At 39.1% G+C, this 16534-nt stretch overlaps 1 protein-coding gene and 1 long non-coding RNA gene across 4 annotated transcripts in view; one reads left to right on the forward strand and one right to left on the reverse strand.

Annotated features, from left to right (window-relative positions):
* Nucleotides 1–16534, forward strand: part of Rabgap1l (RAB GTPase activating protein 1 like) — a 577981-nt gene that overhangs the window by 407133 nt on the left and 154314 nt on the right. The gene's annotated exons all lie outside the window — the stretch shown is intronic.
* Nucleotides 1257–13630, reverse strand: LOC131925865 (uncharacterized). Its single transcript, XR_009383370.1, has 2 exons — nucleotides 13569–13630; nucleotides 1257–1415 (listed from the first exon to the last, which is right to left on the reverse strand). It is a non-coding gene; the product is annotated as an uncharacterized LOC131925865 (long non-coding RNA).

Consider the following 16534-nt stretch of genomic DNA (forward strand, 5'->3'; position numbering starts at 1 on the left):
AAGTTTCATCTCCATTGATGCATTCAGTTCATACCCAAGAGTCTGCAAACTCTTTACAGCCTCAACACTGTTTGAAAGTCCAATCCAAAGCCTCCTTAGACTGCAACAAACTAAACTCTCAGTGCCTTAAAAGGAAAAAGTCACAACAAAAGTTACATGCTTCCAAGATACAGTGTGGACAGGCACATGCAAACATTTATATTCCAAAGGCAGGAATCGAAAAATAGTCAGAAATCATCCCAAAGTAAGAGGAAAACCAAATAAAGCTTGCGTTAAAGCTTAAATCTCTGTTAGTTGATCCACACTGGTGGCTTGTAAGCAGCTGTGAACATGGCAGCACCATCCTGCAGCCTGGCTGATGGGGCCTCTCTCAGGCTGGCTCTGCTCTCTACCTACAACTCTCCTCAGCGAGTTCTGCTCACAGCTGGAGTCTCTGCTGTAGCTTTACCTTCCATCCTTGAAGGGACTGCCTACAGGGATTCTCTCCCTGTAACACACTGCCTTTGACATCTCAGTGAAAGCCTCCATGACCCCACAGTTCTTACATTCTTCATGACTACAGAACCAGCATTACTTGGGTGTTGCCAAAGTCTTCTGCCAACATAAGCTATTCCTGGGCCCACTTAAACCGTGACTGGCCTTTAAGCTAAGTATAGGAAGTGAGTCTCTAGGTTCTTTGGTTGTACAGGACACCCCAGATCTTATCTCAAGTGTTGTAATCAAATTTTTATTTCTACATCCATGAGCCCTTGACAGATGGGATGGTCTTGCAGAATGCTGAGATGTTCTTGTCCAGGCTTATAGCACTTGGCTTTTTAATGTTATAGCAACTTCATATTCCTTGCCCCACATTTTACACATCCTCTGCTTCTGACTAAACTGCAAATTAAAAAGAAAAAAGGTCTACTCTTCTCCTTCCTCTCTCATTTATCACTATAAATCTGGCTAAATTAGCAGTCTGAATGTTTTGCTGCCTTGAATGTCCCTCAAGGACACTATACACCACTTTGGTGATGGCTAGCTTTTGGTGATAAATATTTGAGAGGAACTTTTTTTAGAAGGCAGAATTTAGGCAAACATGACAGTTTAGCAGTTGATGCCACCAAGCCTCATGGCCTGGATTCAATCCCTAGGAACCTATGGTAGAAGGAGAGAACCAACTCTGGCAACTTGTTCTGTGACCTCTACAAGCATGCTGTGTCATACATACAAGTTGCCCCCCCCCACACCACCATATAAAAAGTAATAAAAGAAACTTTTTGAAGAGGAACAATTTATTTTGGTTCATGATTTTAGTTTCAAGTTTAGATTGAAGTTTCCTCCAAGGTTGATTGGATAGTTTGCTTTGAGACTGTGGTGAGGTAAAGCTTCCTGGTGGTCTAAGCACATGGCAAAGTCTCCTCACCCAAGAATGGCTAGAAAGAAGAAAAAGATGAGACATTTCTGCAGGAGATACCGTCCCAACCAATCTACTTTTCCAAGCAGGCCTCACTGATGAGAATTTCCACTTCTCTCTGAGGCAGGATGGAAAGAAAAACTTTGGTGACATGAGAAGGGAACAGGGCTCCTCACCCAGAGTCCAGTTGAAGCTTCTCCCTAGTAAAAGCAACAAGGATTCCAGCACAATGACCAACTGCTTAAGGCCTGCCTCCCTTCCCAGCTGTAAACCTGCCATAACTCCTTCAAGGCATCTCCTAAGCAACCCTATAATCTCACTTTCAAAAGATAATAAAGAGGATTTCTTAGCAGCCTTTTGAGATGTAACTCAACAGTCACCAGAATGGTATATATAGCTACTTGTGACTCTTGTGAAGCCTCTACCCATAAATGGGTATGTTTTATCTACACCCATGTGAATCAGTGTAATTACCTTTCTTTCCAGAGAGCCTCTTTTCTTTCTAACCCTCATACCTAAGCCTGTATTAAAATACCTCTAATAAAGTCTCCAACTCTGCTTAGTTTTGAAGTGGCTAATCCTGAAATTCTCAACATTAATACTACAAATCCTAGTTTGGCTTGAATTCAGATCCCTAAAAGCTTAGGGGAACTCCGAGCAGCTGAGGATGACAGTATAGATCTATATTTCTGTAACCTTACTACTAATAGTCCCAATAGTAGCATCAAGTTATGTATAAATCCATCAATGGGTTGATCCATTAATTAGTTAATGGTCAGAGACATCATGTTCTAGTCTCTTCTCAGTGAAAACGCAGGCTTCTACATGAACCTTTTGTGGGGATACTTCATATCCAAACCATGATAATCTTTATTGTCTACCTCCCATGAAGTATCAGGACATGGACAAAATGGAACTAAGTGTGGCCTCTATCTGACTTGGAAGAGAATTACCATTTCTGTTTGATAAAACTGAAACTTTTACTGCCCACATTTCTATCAGTTTTCTGGTCTTTCAGACCCTGACTTGAGTTACTCAGTAAGCTCTGCTCACATCATTCTAACTCTCTGTAGCTCTCTCCTCCAAAAATTTCCAGATTTTTCCTGCAAACTAATTCCAAAGGCTTCTCACATTGTCTATCATATAGGAATGGCAATGGCCCTTGGAAACAATTTTCTACCAGCCAGCCTCCAGGCATTATACCAAATACTTGAGATGACCAACCTTATAAAGAAAAAGAATTTATTTTTGATTATGATGTCACATGTTCCAGTCCAAGACTGATTGGCCCTGTTGCTTTTGAGCCTGTGCTGAGGCATCATATCACAGCCATAGCATATAACAGCAAAACTGCTCCCCACAGAGCCAGGGAGGAAAAGGCAAGGAAAGGGAGCAGGCTCCCACAGTCTACTTCAATTGCAGATCGTTGGTGTCCTAAATTCTTTAGTAGGCTCTGTCTCTTAAAAATACTATCACCGTCCAATAGTGCTCTCTGACAACCAAACCTTTAGCATATGCTCCTTTGGAGGACATTCTGGACACAAACAATATCAATAAGGCACAGCGCATTCTCTGTTAGTGTCTTCATATGGCCAAAGGAGGAGTAAAGAAAATGGGCTTAATAGAGAACCAAGAATTCCAGAATTAGGAGCTGTTTGTGAGAGGTGTTGGAGCACACACCCCAATTATTTAGCATGGGGCTGATGTGTTCAGTATTCCTTCGACTTTCCAAAAGATGATTTCCACTTCCTTTTCTGCTGCCCTTGGGAAGGACTGACATGTTCCTGAGGCTCTGCCTGTGCTGTGGAAGACCTTGCTTGAATGCCATATGTGCTAGGGAGGAAAACATGTTCAAACTAGACAGTGAGTTTTTGGTCCCCTTAGCATTTGACACAGCACTTTTGAGTTCACAGTTCTTGTTTCTGTGCTCAAAGATGGGAGAATAAGAAAAACTGAAGGTTCAGATGTGGTTTTTTCAATCTGCTTTCAAGTTAGAAGTGGAAAGACCTGGGGTTGGAGAGGAAACTGGTCCTCTCAGATTTGCAGTGGTTTCTGCTTGTGGGAAGGGTTTTTTCATTGCTGAAGGAACACTGGCTCTCCTGCTGGTGGCAGTAGAGCTCTACTCATAGATGTGGGGATGCTTTAACAGCACAGCACCGAGTTCTGTGGCCTTGGCCCTTCCTGTTTTGTGTCGCATTTGTGAAACTCATTCCAACATCTCTCTTTATTTGAACTGTTTTTTTTTATGTTAGTCTAATGTATCCTCTGTTTTATGATAGATTAATGCTAAAACAAACCAATAAATACATATACAGGATTTCTGCTTACTGTAGAATGCTCAGGTAATTTTGTTCCAGAAATAATGCATTTTATGAAGTAGGGATCTATATTGGGGGAGGGAGTCCATTATCACAGTGCATTGTACATATCAAATCTTATTTTAAGTTTATTGAGGCAGTCTTTCATTGTTTATCTCTCAGGAGACAGTCTAAAGTGCCAGGAATCAAGGATAGTTTAGTAAGCATGTCATTGTCCCAAGCATCCAGTAATTAATTTGATCTCATAGTACCATAAGAAATATGAGATCATTTGGCAGAGACAGAATAAAACCTCCTTGCCCCATTTTTGTGAGCAAAGTACGTTCTCAGCATAAATTCACGCAAGTTTTCAACCCCCTTACTTAAAAAATCTTTCTTCATCTTTATCCTCCACTGCTTTGCTTCCTTCTGCCTTTTAGTATGGATATGTTCAGCGTTCATTCCATGGCCAGCTTCCCATCCATGTTCTTGATTCCATCTTTCTTGCCTCACTTCCTGTCACAGTAGTTTGGCCTGTTTCCCACCCCCCACCCCCCCAGGTCCTGGGTTATGTGTGCATGGTGAGGAGAAATAGAGATAATATTTGATATCCTAAAGTTGTCATGGTTGTAGTAGGAAAGGCTAATGAGTGTACAATTAAAATTGTCCTGTCTTTTAGGGAACTTTGGGGCCAGGCATAATGGCATACTTCTTTAATCCCAGCATTCCAACCTGATCTATATAGTGAGTTACAGGCCACTAGGGCTACATATCAAGACTCTGCCTCAAAAAATTAAAAATGGGGGAGGTTTGGCAACCTAAAGATGGAGTGCCAGCTTTATTCTGGGAAAACTAGGAAAAATTTTTTAAAGATCATAACTAAACTCAGAACAGAGAATTTTTGTTTGTTTTTTGTTTTTTGAGACAGGGTTTCTCTGTTTTCTTTGGACCTTTCCTGGAACTCACTCTGTAGACCAAGCGGGACTCAAACTCACAGAGATCTGCCTGCCTCTGCCTCTGCTGGGATTAAAGGCGTGTGCCACCACCACCCACCCGGCAAGAACAGAGAATTTTAGGCCGGGCTGGAAGCATGCAGATGTTCACAAAAGGAGAAATTCAAATGTTGAGTAAGTATTCAGCATCTCTAGCCATCAGGGAAATTAAAATTAAAACTACTTTGAGATTCCATTCCATCCCAGTCAGAATGGCCATCATCAAGAAAGCAAATGAAGAGCAGGAGAGATGGCTCAGCAGTTAGAGCACAGGCTGCTCTGCCCGAAGATCCAGATTCAGCTCACAGTACCCACATGGTGGTTCAGAGCCACCCTTAACTACATTCCAGGGGGTCCAACTCCCTCTTCTGATTTCCAAGGGCATTAGGCATATATGCACTGCACATACATGTATACAAGATTTCATAAAATAAAATACATACAAAAGTTGTTTTTTTTTTTTTTTTTAAAAGTAGTAACAAATGCTGGGAGGATATGGGGAAAGAATAACCTATATCCACTGTTGCAACCATTATGGAAATCAGTGTGAAAGCTACTCAAAAAAACTAAAACTAAAACTACTATGTCCTAGCAATACCACTCCTGGCCATATACTCAAAGGACTCTACATCCTATTACAGAGATATGTGCACATCCTTGTTTATCATTGCTGCCTTCACAGTAGCTAGTAGATGTCCATCAACAGAATGGATTATGAAAATATGGTATGTAAATACAATGGAATTTTATTCAGCCTTAAAGGAAATTGAAGTTATGAAAATTTCAGGAAAATGAATGGAAATGGAAAATACTATATTCACTCAGATAATTCAGACTCAAAAAGACAAATACCATATGTTCTCTCTTTGTTTTGTTTTTGTTTTTCGAGACAGGGTTTCTCTATATAGCCCAGGCTGTCCTGGAACTCGCTCTGTAGACCAAGCTGGCCTTGAACTCACCTGCCTCTGCCTCCTGAGTGCTGGGATTAAAGGCATGCGCCACTACCACCCAGCATGTATGTTCTCTCTTACATGAAGAGCCCAGCCTTTATCTATTAGATTTGTGTATCCAAGAGAAGGTAAATAAGTAGACGCCAAGAAATAGAAAGGGGCCCTTTAGAGTGGGAAAAGTAACAGGGAGGACTTAAGGGAGAACATGAGGAAGACAATAGAACAGAGTGGGTGGGGAGAGTGCAGGGCCAAATAGCACAGCAGGGAAGAGGATGGACAGAGAGTGAAAAGAACCAACTAAGGGAAATATGAAAATCACATATGGAAATGTACTACTTTTAAGCTAATTTAAGTAAAATGTATAAAAATAAATAAGTTGTTAGTGAAACTGTCTAGCCTGAGTCCTTTGCTGTGAAGTTCTAAAGACCAAACAAAGGACTGTTTGTGCATTTTCACCTGAAGCTAGATTTTTTTCAAAGATTTTATTTTATGTGTATGAACATTTTGGATACACATATGTCTGTGTACCGCATGTATACAGTACCCATAGAAGGCAGGAAATGGCACTGAATATCTGGAACTGGGGTTGTGAATGTCTTTAAGCTACTATGTGGATGCTGGGAATTGAACCTAGGCCCTCTGTAAGAGCAGCAAATGCTCTGAACTCCTGAGCCATCTCTCTAGTCCCTGAAACTAGATATTAATCAAACTAGATAACTTTCTGACAATTTACTCCTTTACAAAATGAAGGCACAAGAAAATACAATTTGCAAGGCTCTAAATTTCTTCATAGACACTATCTCAATCTGTGCTACACACATATGTGTGTTTGTGCATGTGTATGTATACATCTATGCATGTAGATTTGAGTACATACGTGTGTGTATATGTTTGTATATGTCTCATACAGCTTAATCATTTAATGAATAGATGGCAATCATCTTAAAATTATGACATTTGTTAAGGTGCTTGACTAAATTTATGTGTCTGTATTACTTAAGAAATTGGCACAGGGGCTTGAGAGACGGCTCAGCAGTTTATGAGTGCATACTGTTCTTGCAGAGAAGTTGAATTTAGTTCTCCTCACCCACATCACGGAGTTCACAGGGGATCTGATACCTCAGCACCTGTGCTCACATACACACACCCACATGCCTATCCATAATTAAAATAAAATAAATCTTTTTTAGTGACAGGATAATATAAAATTAGGAGAATATTCTATTTATTGTATTTAAAAGTGAATAATAGTAGTTTCTAGTCTACCTTGAAATCTGTTTTAGAAGCATGTTTGAGTGTTACTAGTATGCTGTGGTATTTCTAGTGCACACCTCTGGACTATGTTCATCCTATCATATTTATACATATTTAAGTAATATTTTGAAGCTATGCAGAAAAGCAGCTGACTTCTGTTATAAAATTTTTGACTGATTTTACTACTGTAATGTCAATGGATTCTCAAAGTGAATCATCAAATCATCAACACTTTAGTGAGCAAAATTAGTCTATTTTCTGCTGAATAACAATGCTAGCAACCCACACAGCTAAAGAGTCATGAAAACTTATTGATCACTGACCATGTCTAACCAAAGCCCTAACTGTGTAATAACAATGTAACTGTATAACATTTACAAGTTGTGAGGTGCACTTAAATGTCTTTTTTTTTTTTTAATTTTTTGAGACAGTATTTCTCTGTGTAGCCTTGGCTGTCCTGAAACTCACTCTGTAGACCAGGCTGGCCTCAAACTATCAGAGATCCACATGCCTCCGCCTCCTGAGTGCCTGGATTAAGGGTGTGCACCACCACTGCCTGGCCCTAAATACCCTTTTAAGAAATTTATAAATAATAGCAAGGCACTTGTCTTTTACTATGTCCCTGAAATGTACCAGATGCTATGTTAAGAACTTTTGAAATAATCTTCATGATCTTTAATTTTTTTCTCTTTGTTATAGTGAAATACAACATAAATTCACCATTTTAACCATTTTCAGCTGTGCAGCTTGTATATTTGAAGGCGTTCCCATTATTATACAATAATAACAACCATCTCCAGACTTCTTCATCGTCCCCAACAGAAGCTGTTTACTTCTCATTGTCCTCCCAACCACGATTCTATGTTCAGTCTTACAAATTTGGCTGTTGTAGGAACCTGATATAAGTGTAATGACAGCATTTGTCCCCTTCACTTTGCATAATGTGTAGCTCTTAATCTAGGCAAGTTTATTACTGTTATAGTGCACGGACTCACTGCTTAGGACCTTTGGCTCAAGTCATCCATGTAGCCAAGTGATGCAACAGAGTCCCAGTTGGTTCTCTCTCCCTGTGGAGTGAGTGTTTGTCACCCTTAAGTTATGGTATGTATGCATGTTTTAAACCTTACGGATACTGTGCAAAGAAGGGACTTTTTATAACCCACATGCTAGTCATACCTAGTAACTCTCAGTCAGAGTTCCCTGCTTTTTCATCTTGTACAGCAGGGGATTTTTAGATTGTAGTAAAATCAGTTTCTGTTTCACAAGTATTGCTTTTGTACGACAAGTAAAAAGAAAGCTTTTTAGTGAAATTATTTAAAGACTGTGTGTTTAAGATAGTTGTCCTAATTTTTTAAAATGGTACTGGTTGAATAGAAAATCCAGAGACATTATATGAACAAATAATTGAATTTAGACTGCTGAACTCACTGCCATAAATGTTCATAAAATTAAAATATTCTCTGCTCTTGACTAGCTAGAATAATAATTGATTCCTGAGTTTGGCTAATTCACTGTTCTTTCATCGTCTTTCAGATGTATGAAGTCATTCTGAATGGCATGGAATGCTGTAGTCAAACTCCATTTTACGGCAACCAGCCACTGTGTGTGAGCTCATCATAGGGAGATATTATCAGAAGCCTTTTGTCAGAGGCTGTCACTGCTCAATAAGTTCTTATGACACTTTTTATCTGTGTGAGTTGCTAGTATTGCTTTTCAACATGAAATAGACTAATTCTGTTCATTAAGGTGTTGACAATTTGATGAGTTGCTTTGAGAATCAATTGCTGTCATCACAATGGTATAAACCAGTCAGAGAAAATGTAACTGAAACATAAATTTATTTGATACTCAGTTTGCGCATGTTGAAAAAGACTTAAATACTCTCCATTTTACTAGAAATATAGCAACTAATACTGTGTCTGGCCGTTTCTCTCCTCTTGCTTTTCTTTGACTGTAAGAATTTAGTTTGAGGAAAGTTAAATTAATTTAGAGCAAAATCATTCATCTGTAGCATTTATAACACTGAGAGGTATATTTTTAATTTCTATTTCAAAAGATAAAGAGGTACATGAGGGAGGAACTATAAAAAGGTAGTTTCAATAGATAGAATGTTCCTCTCCCAGATCCCAGTGCAGAGGATTTGCCTAAAAGGTAGATGTCCCACTCCCTGCCATCTTTCAGATTCCAGTGCGTTCTCTCCCTCCGTCTCTCTCCCTCTCTCTCCCTCTCTCTCTCTCTCTCTCTCTCTCTCTCTCTCTCTCTCTCTCTCTCTCTCTCTCTCTCTGTGTGTGTGTGTGTGTGTGTGTGTGTGTTTCCATAGCCTCCTAGGGGCATTGTCTTCATGTGCAAGTTAAAGCTAGGTCATTCCTACGTCCACATCGTATTCACAGGAAGAGCAGAGGAGCAGAGAGTAGTGGAGAACAGGAAGCTTCTTTTTAAGCAAATAAATTACATATTACACTTTTATTTACATTCATTGAACAAAAGTTTTGTTGATGGCCACACAACTATGGAAGAGCTAAGAAATAGTCTGTTCCTCAGCAGTCATATGCCTTGCTACAATTCTAATCTGTACAGCAGGAGGAGCACATTTTCTTAGAGAATAATTACAATCTGTCAGTCTGTTGCACTAACCATTCAGTATCTGTGACCTGCTTCATTCATACACACACACACAGACACCTCCTCCAATGGAGACATTCCAAGGCTCTATTTAATTACTTCAAAACCACAGGGTTTTGGTAACCTGTATGTCTGTGTTATAAACAATGCGGTGCTCAAAAGGGCTTAGAGTCCTATGAACAAGGAGCCACAGAATTACATTAAAGTTCCAGTTAAGAACAACCACCTGGGACTTGGAGCTATGCTATTACCAACAGTGAAAACCACTGGATTACTCATCAGAGTATCTTTAACCAGTTTCTGATGAAACTGAATATTTAACGTGAGCAGGAAATAGCAGACTCCACACACAAGGACAAGAGATAATTGAGCATTGAAGAAAAGTTCAAAATTAGCCAGGTGGTGGTAATGGTGCACAGCTTTGATCCCAGCACTCAGGAGGCAGAGGCAGGTGGATCTCTGTGAGTTCGAGGCCAGCCTGGTTTACAGAGTAAGTTCCAGGACAGCCAGAGCTGTTAACACAGAGAAACCCTGTCTCAAAACAAAACAAACAAACAAACAAACAAGCAAACAAAAAACAAAAAAAGAGAAAGAAAGAAAACAAAATAAAAACTACATAAAAAAGAAACAAAAATTAAAATATGTGGAGAATTGTCCTCAACCCAAATGCCAACTAGCTTCAAAAGAAAAAATATGAGGAAGAAGAGAGCTTGCAATTTGTGGCCAAGAAGAACCAAAGAGGAGGGGCAGCTCAGAGGCCCCTGTGAAGATGAATGTTCTGTGCAGCAACCTGATACCAGGAGCAGCAGGAGATGCTATGCTAGATGAAGAACCTAAGAGAGAGGAGAAAAGAAACGAGGTGAACTCTTGCCAGCTGGGGCTTGCTGACCACTCAGCTGTGAGAGCATTGAGGGCAAACTGTGGCCAGAAGTTGGAGCGAATTGAGGCAAAGAGGTTTGGTCACTGTATTTTGTTGTTGTTGAGACAGATTCTTATTCACCCTAGGCTAGCCTCCAACTTCAAATGTAGCTGAAGATGACTTGAATTTCTGATTCACCACCTAGCCTGCTGTAAATGATATGGAGGATCAACTCAGAACTTTGTACATGCTAGACACATACTCCACCATTTGAGCTATGTTCTGATTCTGGACACATTTCTTAACTTGTCTTTGGACTGCTAAATCTTGCCTACGCGTAGCATCTTTCCCAAATTACCTTCCTTGGAGAACTAATTTGAATATTACAGATCATAGCACTCAGAAACAGTTAAATTCCTTTTAAAATTCTGCCTTGCTGCCTGGGAAGTTCTGCATATTCTTTACTGATTGAGCTGGCTGCATTTTAAAGGATCAGCATTGGAAAGGAAGCCACCAACCATTTCTTCTTAATCTTTAAATTATAAGTGACTCTCCCTTAATCATGAAATGATGGAAAGTGATATATTTCAGATATGACCTATTGTGTTCTCATTGTCTACATAAGCTCTTTAAACATTCCTTGTGGGAGTCTGTGGGAGACCAACTCTGACCTATTCCCACCTTTCGAAGGGTTCTTAGGTGGAGGAGAGAGAGATAAGAAAATATCAGATAGAAAGAGAGACCTAGACAACAAGAAGAAAGACAGAAACACAGGATAGCTTCAGGAGGGACTGAGTCAATACCCAACAGCCTCTTCATTTATTCAGAAGGGCTTTTTATAATATACTAAAGGGAGAGGCAAAAGACCTCCTCCTTGCAAGATCAAAGCACAACATACAGCCAAGAAAGTGTAGACCCTTCCAAACACCTGGTAAACATGCCCGTGACCAAATCATCTCCTTATGCAGCCCTGCTGGGTAAAGCAAGCTCAGATTCTCTAACCCTTAGTAATTTGGGCCTCCACAATTGCTATCTTTTTTTATATTTTGGAGCTTGAGAATATGTCATAGTATTTCTAAGTACAGTATTGCCCTCTCAGTGATTTCAGTGTAGAGAATTAAGTTTTGTGCTTAGGTTAAGGCTAGTTTATCATTCAATTACCAAAGTAAATCAACAATTTCAATAAAGGAATTGCAAGTATAATTATAGTAATCTGGACTTGGTATTTTATTTTATATAGGCAACTACAAGTTAAAGAGAAGAAATCAAAGTTCTTTCTCACACTATTTTTGCTTGGATGATAATTTGTTTTAATTTCAGAGCAAAGACAGTAAAGCTGTCTCTAGTCTTTGGAGAACTAAAAAAAAGTAATGCTCAGGGCCAGCTGAGCTCCGTGGGAGCTAATGAACTCTTACATTCACATGCTCTGTGTCATGCATGTGCATCTGTACCATTTCTCCACTTTTGTGCAGACCATGAGCTGTGCAATGGTGGCAGATGCTCTGAGGCCTCATTGCCTTTCCAGGAGAGTGCTCTGTAGAACCTAGCAGGACTGTGTAGCATAGTAGCAAAGCAAGAGACCAGGGTGCAAAAGAGAGCAAGAGAAGGGACCCTCTTCAAGGTCGTATAACCAGTGACTGAAAGAGACCTTTCACTAGGCTCCACTTCTCAAAGGTCCTACCACCAGCCGCAGGGCCATTGCTGATGCAGTCTACAACTCTTGAATTCATTTATTCCTCTCTTACTATCTTAGTCTAAGAGCTACTTCTAAGGGTTTTATGTGGTTGATTTCCTTTTCTTTCCTAAACTAATTGATAGTAGCATGTATTATCCAAAACTCACAGAACACTTTAAACAGCAACCTTATGGTAACTTCATTGTTAAATTTAGAAACATTTCTGTTCTCTACCAAAACCCACAGTGACTCGGCTGTTTCTATGTCTAAATTGGTCTTTTCATTTTTTAGTGGCTAGTCCTTATGATGGTTATAAGGTTTGTAATAGCCTTTTGGGAAGTGTACTATTTGGTATCAGTTGTTACATTCTCAAAGAATCAGTGGACTTAATTGAGTTAGGTCAACTAAGTTATTTAGTGTGTGTAAACATGGATTCCAGGGAGGAAAACAAACAAACAAAAAACATTCAAGAAGGATATGTTTCAAAATACTTTTAAGTTTTTCTGTTTCTTTATATTGCTATGACTTTTTAACTCAGTTTCTTTATTTATGAAATTAAAATAAAGTAACTGCCTTGCCATAAGAACATTTAGTAATTGCAAAGGGCAGAAACTGTAATTGAAGCATACTCACCATCTGCTACACAAAAATAACTCAATTCATTTCCAAGTAAACCCACAGTTTACAGTGTTATTTCCCTGTGGATTGTCTGAGGGAGAGTAGAACAATAAATACTAAATTTATGAATGTCAGGGGGGTCATTTTAGTTGATTCTTTTGTGCTAAAAGAAAAAAGTTCAAAGACCATGTGAACTTATAATACTTTAAAAGTAAAAATAAGTCAATGACTAGGATCTGCTAAGGCAAGAATCTTAGTCATATATGTTCCTCTCTTCCATTATTGTGCCAGAAAGTGGGGTTTTTGTTTGTTTGTTTTGGTTTTTTTTTTTTTTTTTTGGCTTTTCAAGATGGTTTCTCTGTGTAACAACTTTGGCTGTACCAGAACTGGCTCTGTAGACCAGGCTGGCCTCGAACTCACAGAGATCTGCCTGCCTCTGTATCCTGAGTGCTGGGATTATAGGTGTGCACCACCAATGTCCCTTCTTTCTACTGGAACCTCACTGGTAGCCCAGTATTCTATAGGCAGAAAGATAATATGTAAGAAAGAAGAGAAAGTCATGAGTAGTGATGAATATCATGAACTAATACAAGAAAATTTACTGGGTTGCTATCCTCCAGTAGGTAAGAGAAGGCCTCTCTTAGCCAAGCAACATTGAAGCTGAATAGTACTCTAAAGCTAATTATATAAAGGCCAAGGCAATAATAAGTACCAAGCTCTGAGGTGGGAAAGGTTTTATATGTTTAAGAAGGCCAGTGTGGCTGGCATTTAGTGACCTAGTAAGAAGTAGGAGAGAAGAATTGTGGTCAGAAGCCAAGTCTTTAAGAATATATAAGCAAAGTATGGTGTGTATGTTTAGATTCAGCAGAAAACCATTATAAGTTTTAAGCAAGTACAAGTTTTACCTGAGTTTGGGGTTTAGGACATCATTTTGATTGAGCAGTGCTGGTGTATAGAATGTATATTGAAAAGGATGGCCATAGAAACATGGAATTTAGTCGTCTTAGGTTTCTAGTGATACCATGACAACTTTTTGTTGTTGTTGTTGGTGGTGGTGGTTTTGGGTTTTTTTTTTTTTTGGTTTTTCGAGACAGAGTTTCTCTGTGTAGTTTTGGTGCCTGTCCTGGATCTCACTCTGTAGACCAGGGTGGCCTCGAACTCACAGAGATCCGCCACAGCAGTTCTTATAAAGGGAAACATTTAATTGGATTTGCTGCTTATAGTTCAGAGTTCTGTCCATTATCATCATGGTAGGACATGGTGGCATGCAGGCAGATATGGTGCTGGAGAGGTAGCTGAGAGTCCTACATCTTGCAGGCAACAGGAAATAGTCTGAGACACTGGGTGGTATCTTGAACATTTATAAGACCTCAAAGCCCTCCTCCACAGTGACACACTTTGTCCAATAAGACCACACCTACTCCAACAAGGCCACATATCCTAATAGTATCACTCCTTTTGGGGGCCATTTTCTTTTAAACCATCACACTAGTTAAGATGTTATTTCAGCACACCAAACAGAAAATAATGCTCTCTTGGGCTAAGGTAATAACTATGAATATGGAAAAAGAGGGATGATTCAGGATACTTTTTGAAAATAGGAATGGCAAGACTTGTAGATAATTTGGAAGGCCAAGATAAAGTGAGGAATGAAAGGTATCCTAGTCCATCTGTGCCACAGTAACACAATATCTAAGGCTGAATAATTTGAAAGTGGAGTGAATGATAATTATGGTAGCCGGAGGGTTCAAAGAGCATAGTGCAGTCATTCTGGCTGCCTTGATGGGGTCACAACATAGCCGAAAAGTAGAAATTGGACAGGTGAGATGGAACATAGAAGAAAATGAACCAAGACAACTGAGTACACTTTATGACAGCCCATTGTAGCTGGAACCAATGCACTACTGCAATCACAATTCATCCCCCAAGACCAGTTTCAATCCTCCTAAGACAAGGGACCCAGGACTCAGTTATGTCTCATCTCTTAAATGTTCTATGGTTTTAGTGCTAGCTGCAGACTAAGCTTTAGCACATGAATCTTCATGAGACAAGTCATATGTGAACTGTAGCAAAGGATACTATGGAGATAACACTGATTGATTTTTGCAAGTGTAGGGAAATCCACTGAGTCTTTTGAAATAAATGGAAAATTGACATTAACAGGATAAAAACATGAATTTATTAATATTCTTGTGCCTATGAGAACCCTAAACTAAAAGGAATTTTAGATTGCTGAAGCTTAAATACTTTCTTAAAACAGATTTATTTTATTTGTTCATGTGTATATGTTTATGAAGCCCAGACTTCTGACATTAAATTCCTAATCCACCTATCTTCACCTCCCAAGTGCTGGGGTCACAGGCATGCATATGCCACCAGACCTCGATTGGGTTCTGATATTCTATTCTCAACTCCTTTGAGACTAGCATTTTGGCTTCTATATATACATGAGGACATGTCGTATTTGTCTCTCTGTGCTTGACTTACTTCATAACCTCTAGTACTTCAATCACATTGCTGTAGATGATAGAATTCGTTTTTTAGGGCCAAATATTATATTGGAGGGGTGTGTGTGTGTGTGTGTGTGTGTGTGTGTGTGTGTGTGTGTGTGTGTTGTGTGGCATTTTCTTCAGATACTCATCATTTAATATACCCCTAGGTTGATGCCATCTCTTAACTACTGTGAACAGTTCTACAAAAAACATTGTAGTGCAGATGTCTCTTCAGCATGCAGATTTCTATTCTTTTGACTATATACCAATACTGGATCATATGGTAGTTTTATTTTTAGTTAAGTTTTTGTTTTTGAGACCCTGCATAGTGTTTCCCATAATGGACACACAGATTTACATTTCTGCCAACAGTTCCACTTTTTCCACAGCTGCACCATCATTTGTTACATTTTTAAATGATTTATTTTTAACTTTAAACTCAGTGTCTAGAAGTGTGTGTACATGAATACAGGTGCATTTGGAGGCTAGGAAAGGGCTTCAGATCACCTAGAGCTGGTGTTACAGGAAGCTGTGTGCTATCCAGCATGCGTGTTGCGATAGGAACTCCAGTCTTCTGAAAGAACAGCAAGAAATCTTAATTATTGTTTATTTGTGTCTGTTTCATAGTTTCCATTTTAACTCGTAAGGTGACATCTTACTGTGGCCTGATTTTTATTTCCCCAGTGACTAGTGATGTCGAACTTTTCCATATATCTTTGGCTGTTTATATGTGTTCTTATGATAAATGTCTATTTATGCCATTTGCCCATCTTTAATTGAATTATTTGGTTTTATTGATGTTGAGTTGTATTTGTTCTTTATGTATCCTGGAGATTAATCCCTGTCAGATAGTTTCACAGTATTTGTTTTTCCCTTCTGTAGGCTCTCCTTTCTCTCTTGATTCTTTCTTTTGTTGTTCAGAAGCATTTTAACTTGATAGGATATCCTTTGTCAGTTTTTGGTCTGTTGCCTATATATGAGGCCATTAAAAAAAAAAAATCCTTGTCCAAACCAGTGTCCTAAAGATTATCCCTTTTGTTCCCTCAGGTGATTTCAGAGTTTCTGGTGTTATGTATAAGTTTTTGATATAGTTTGAGTTTATTTCTTTCATATGGTTAGACATAAGAAGTCCTGTTTCTTTCTTCTTTATCTAGATAATCAAGTTTTCACAGCACTGTGTGTGTGTATATACACATGTGTATATGTGAGTGTATATACATATGTTTGGGCACATGTGGAGGTCAGAGGTTAACTTCAGGAGTCATTCACCTTGCTTTATGAGACAGGGTATGTCACTGATCTGGAGCTCACCAATCTGGCTGTAAGACCCAAGGATCTGCCCATCTCCTCCCTGCACTGGGTTGGTTACATTCTCAGCT

Source organism: Peromyscus eremicus, chromosome 15 (genome assembly GCF_949786415.1).
Source record: "Peromyscus eremicus chromosome 15, PerEre_H2_v1, whole genome shotgun sequence".
In the NCBI taxonomy this organism is placed as follows: Eukaryota; Metazoa; Chordata; class Mammalia; order Rodentia; family Cricetidae; genus Peromyscus; species Peromyscus eremicus.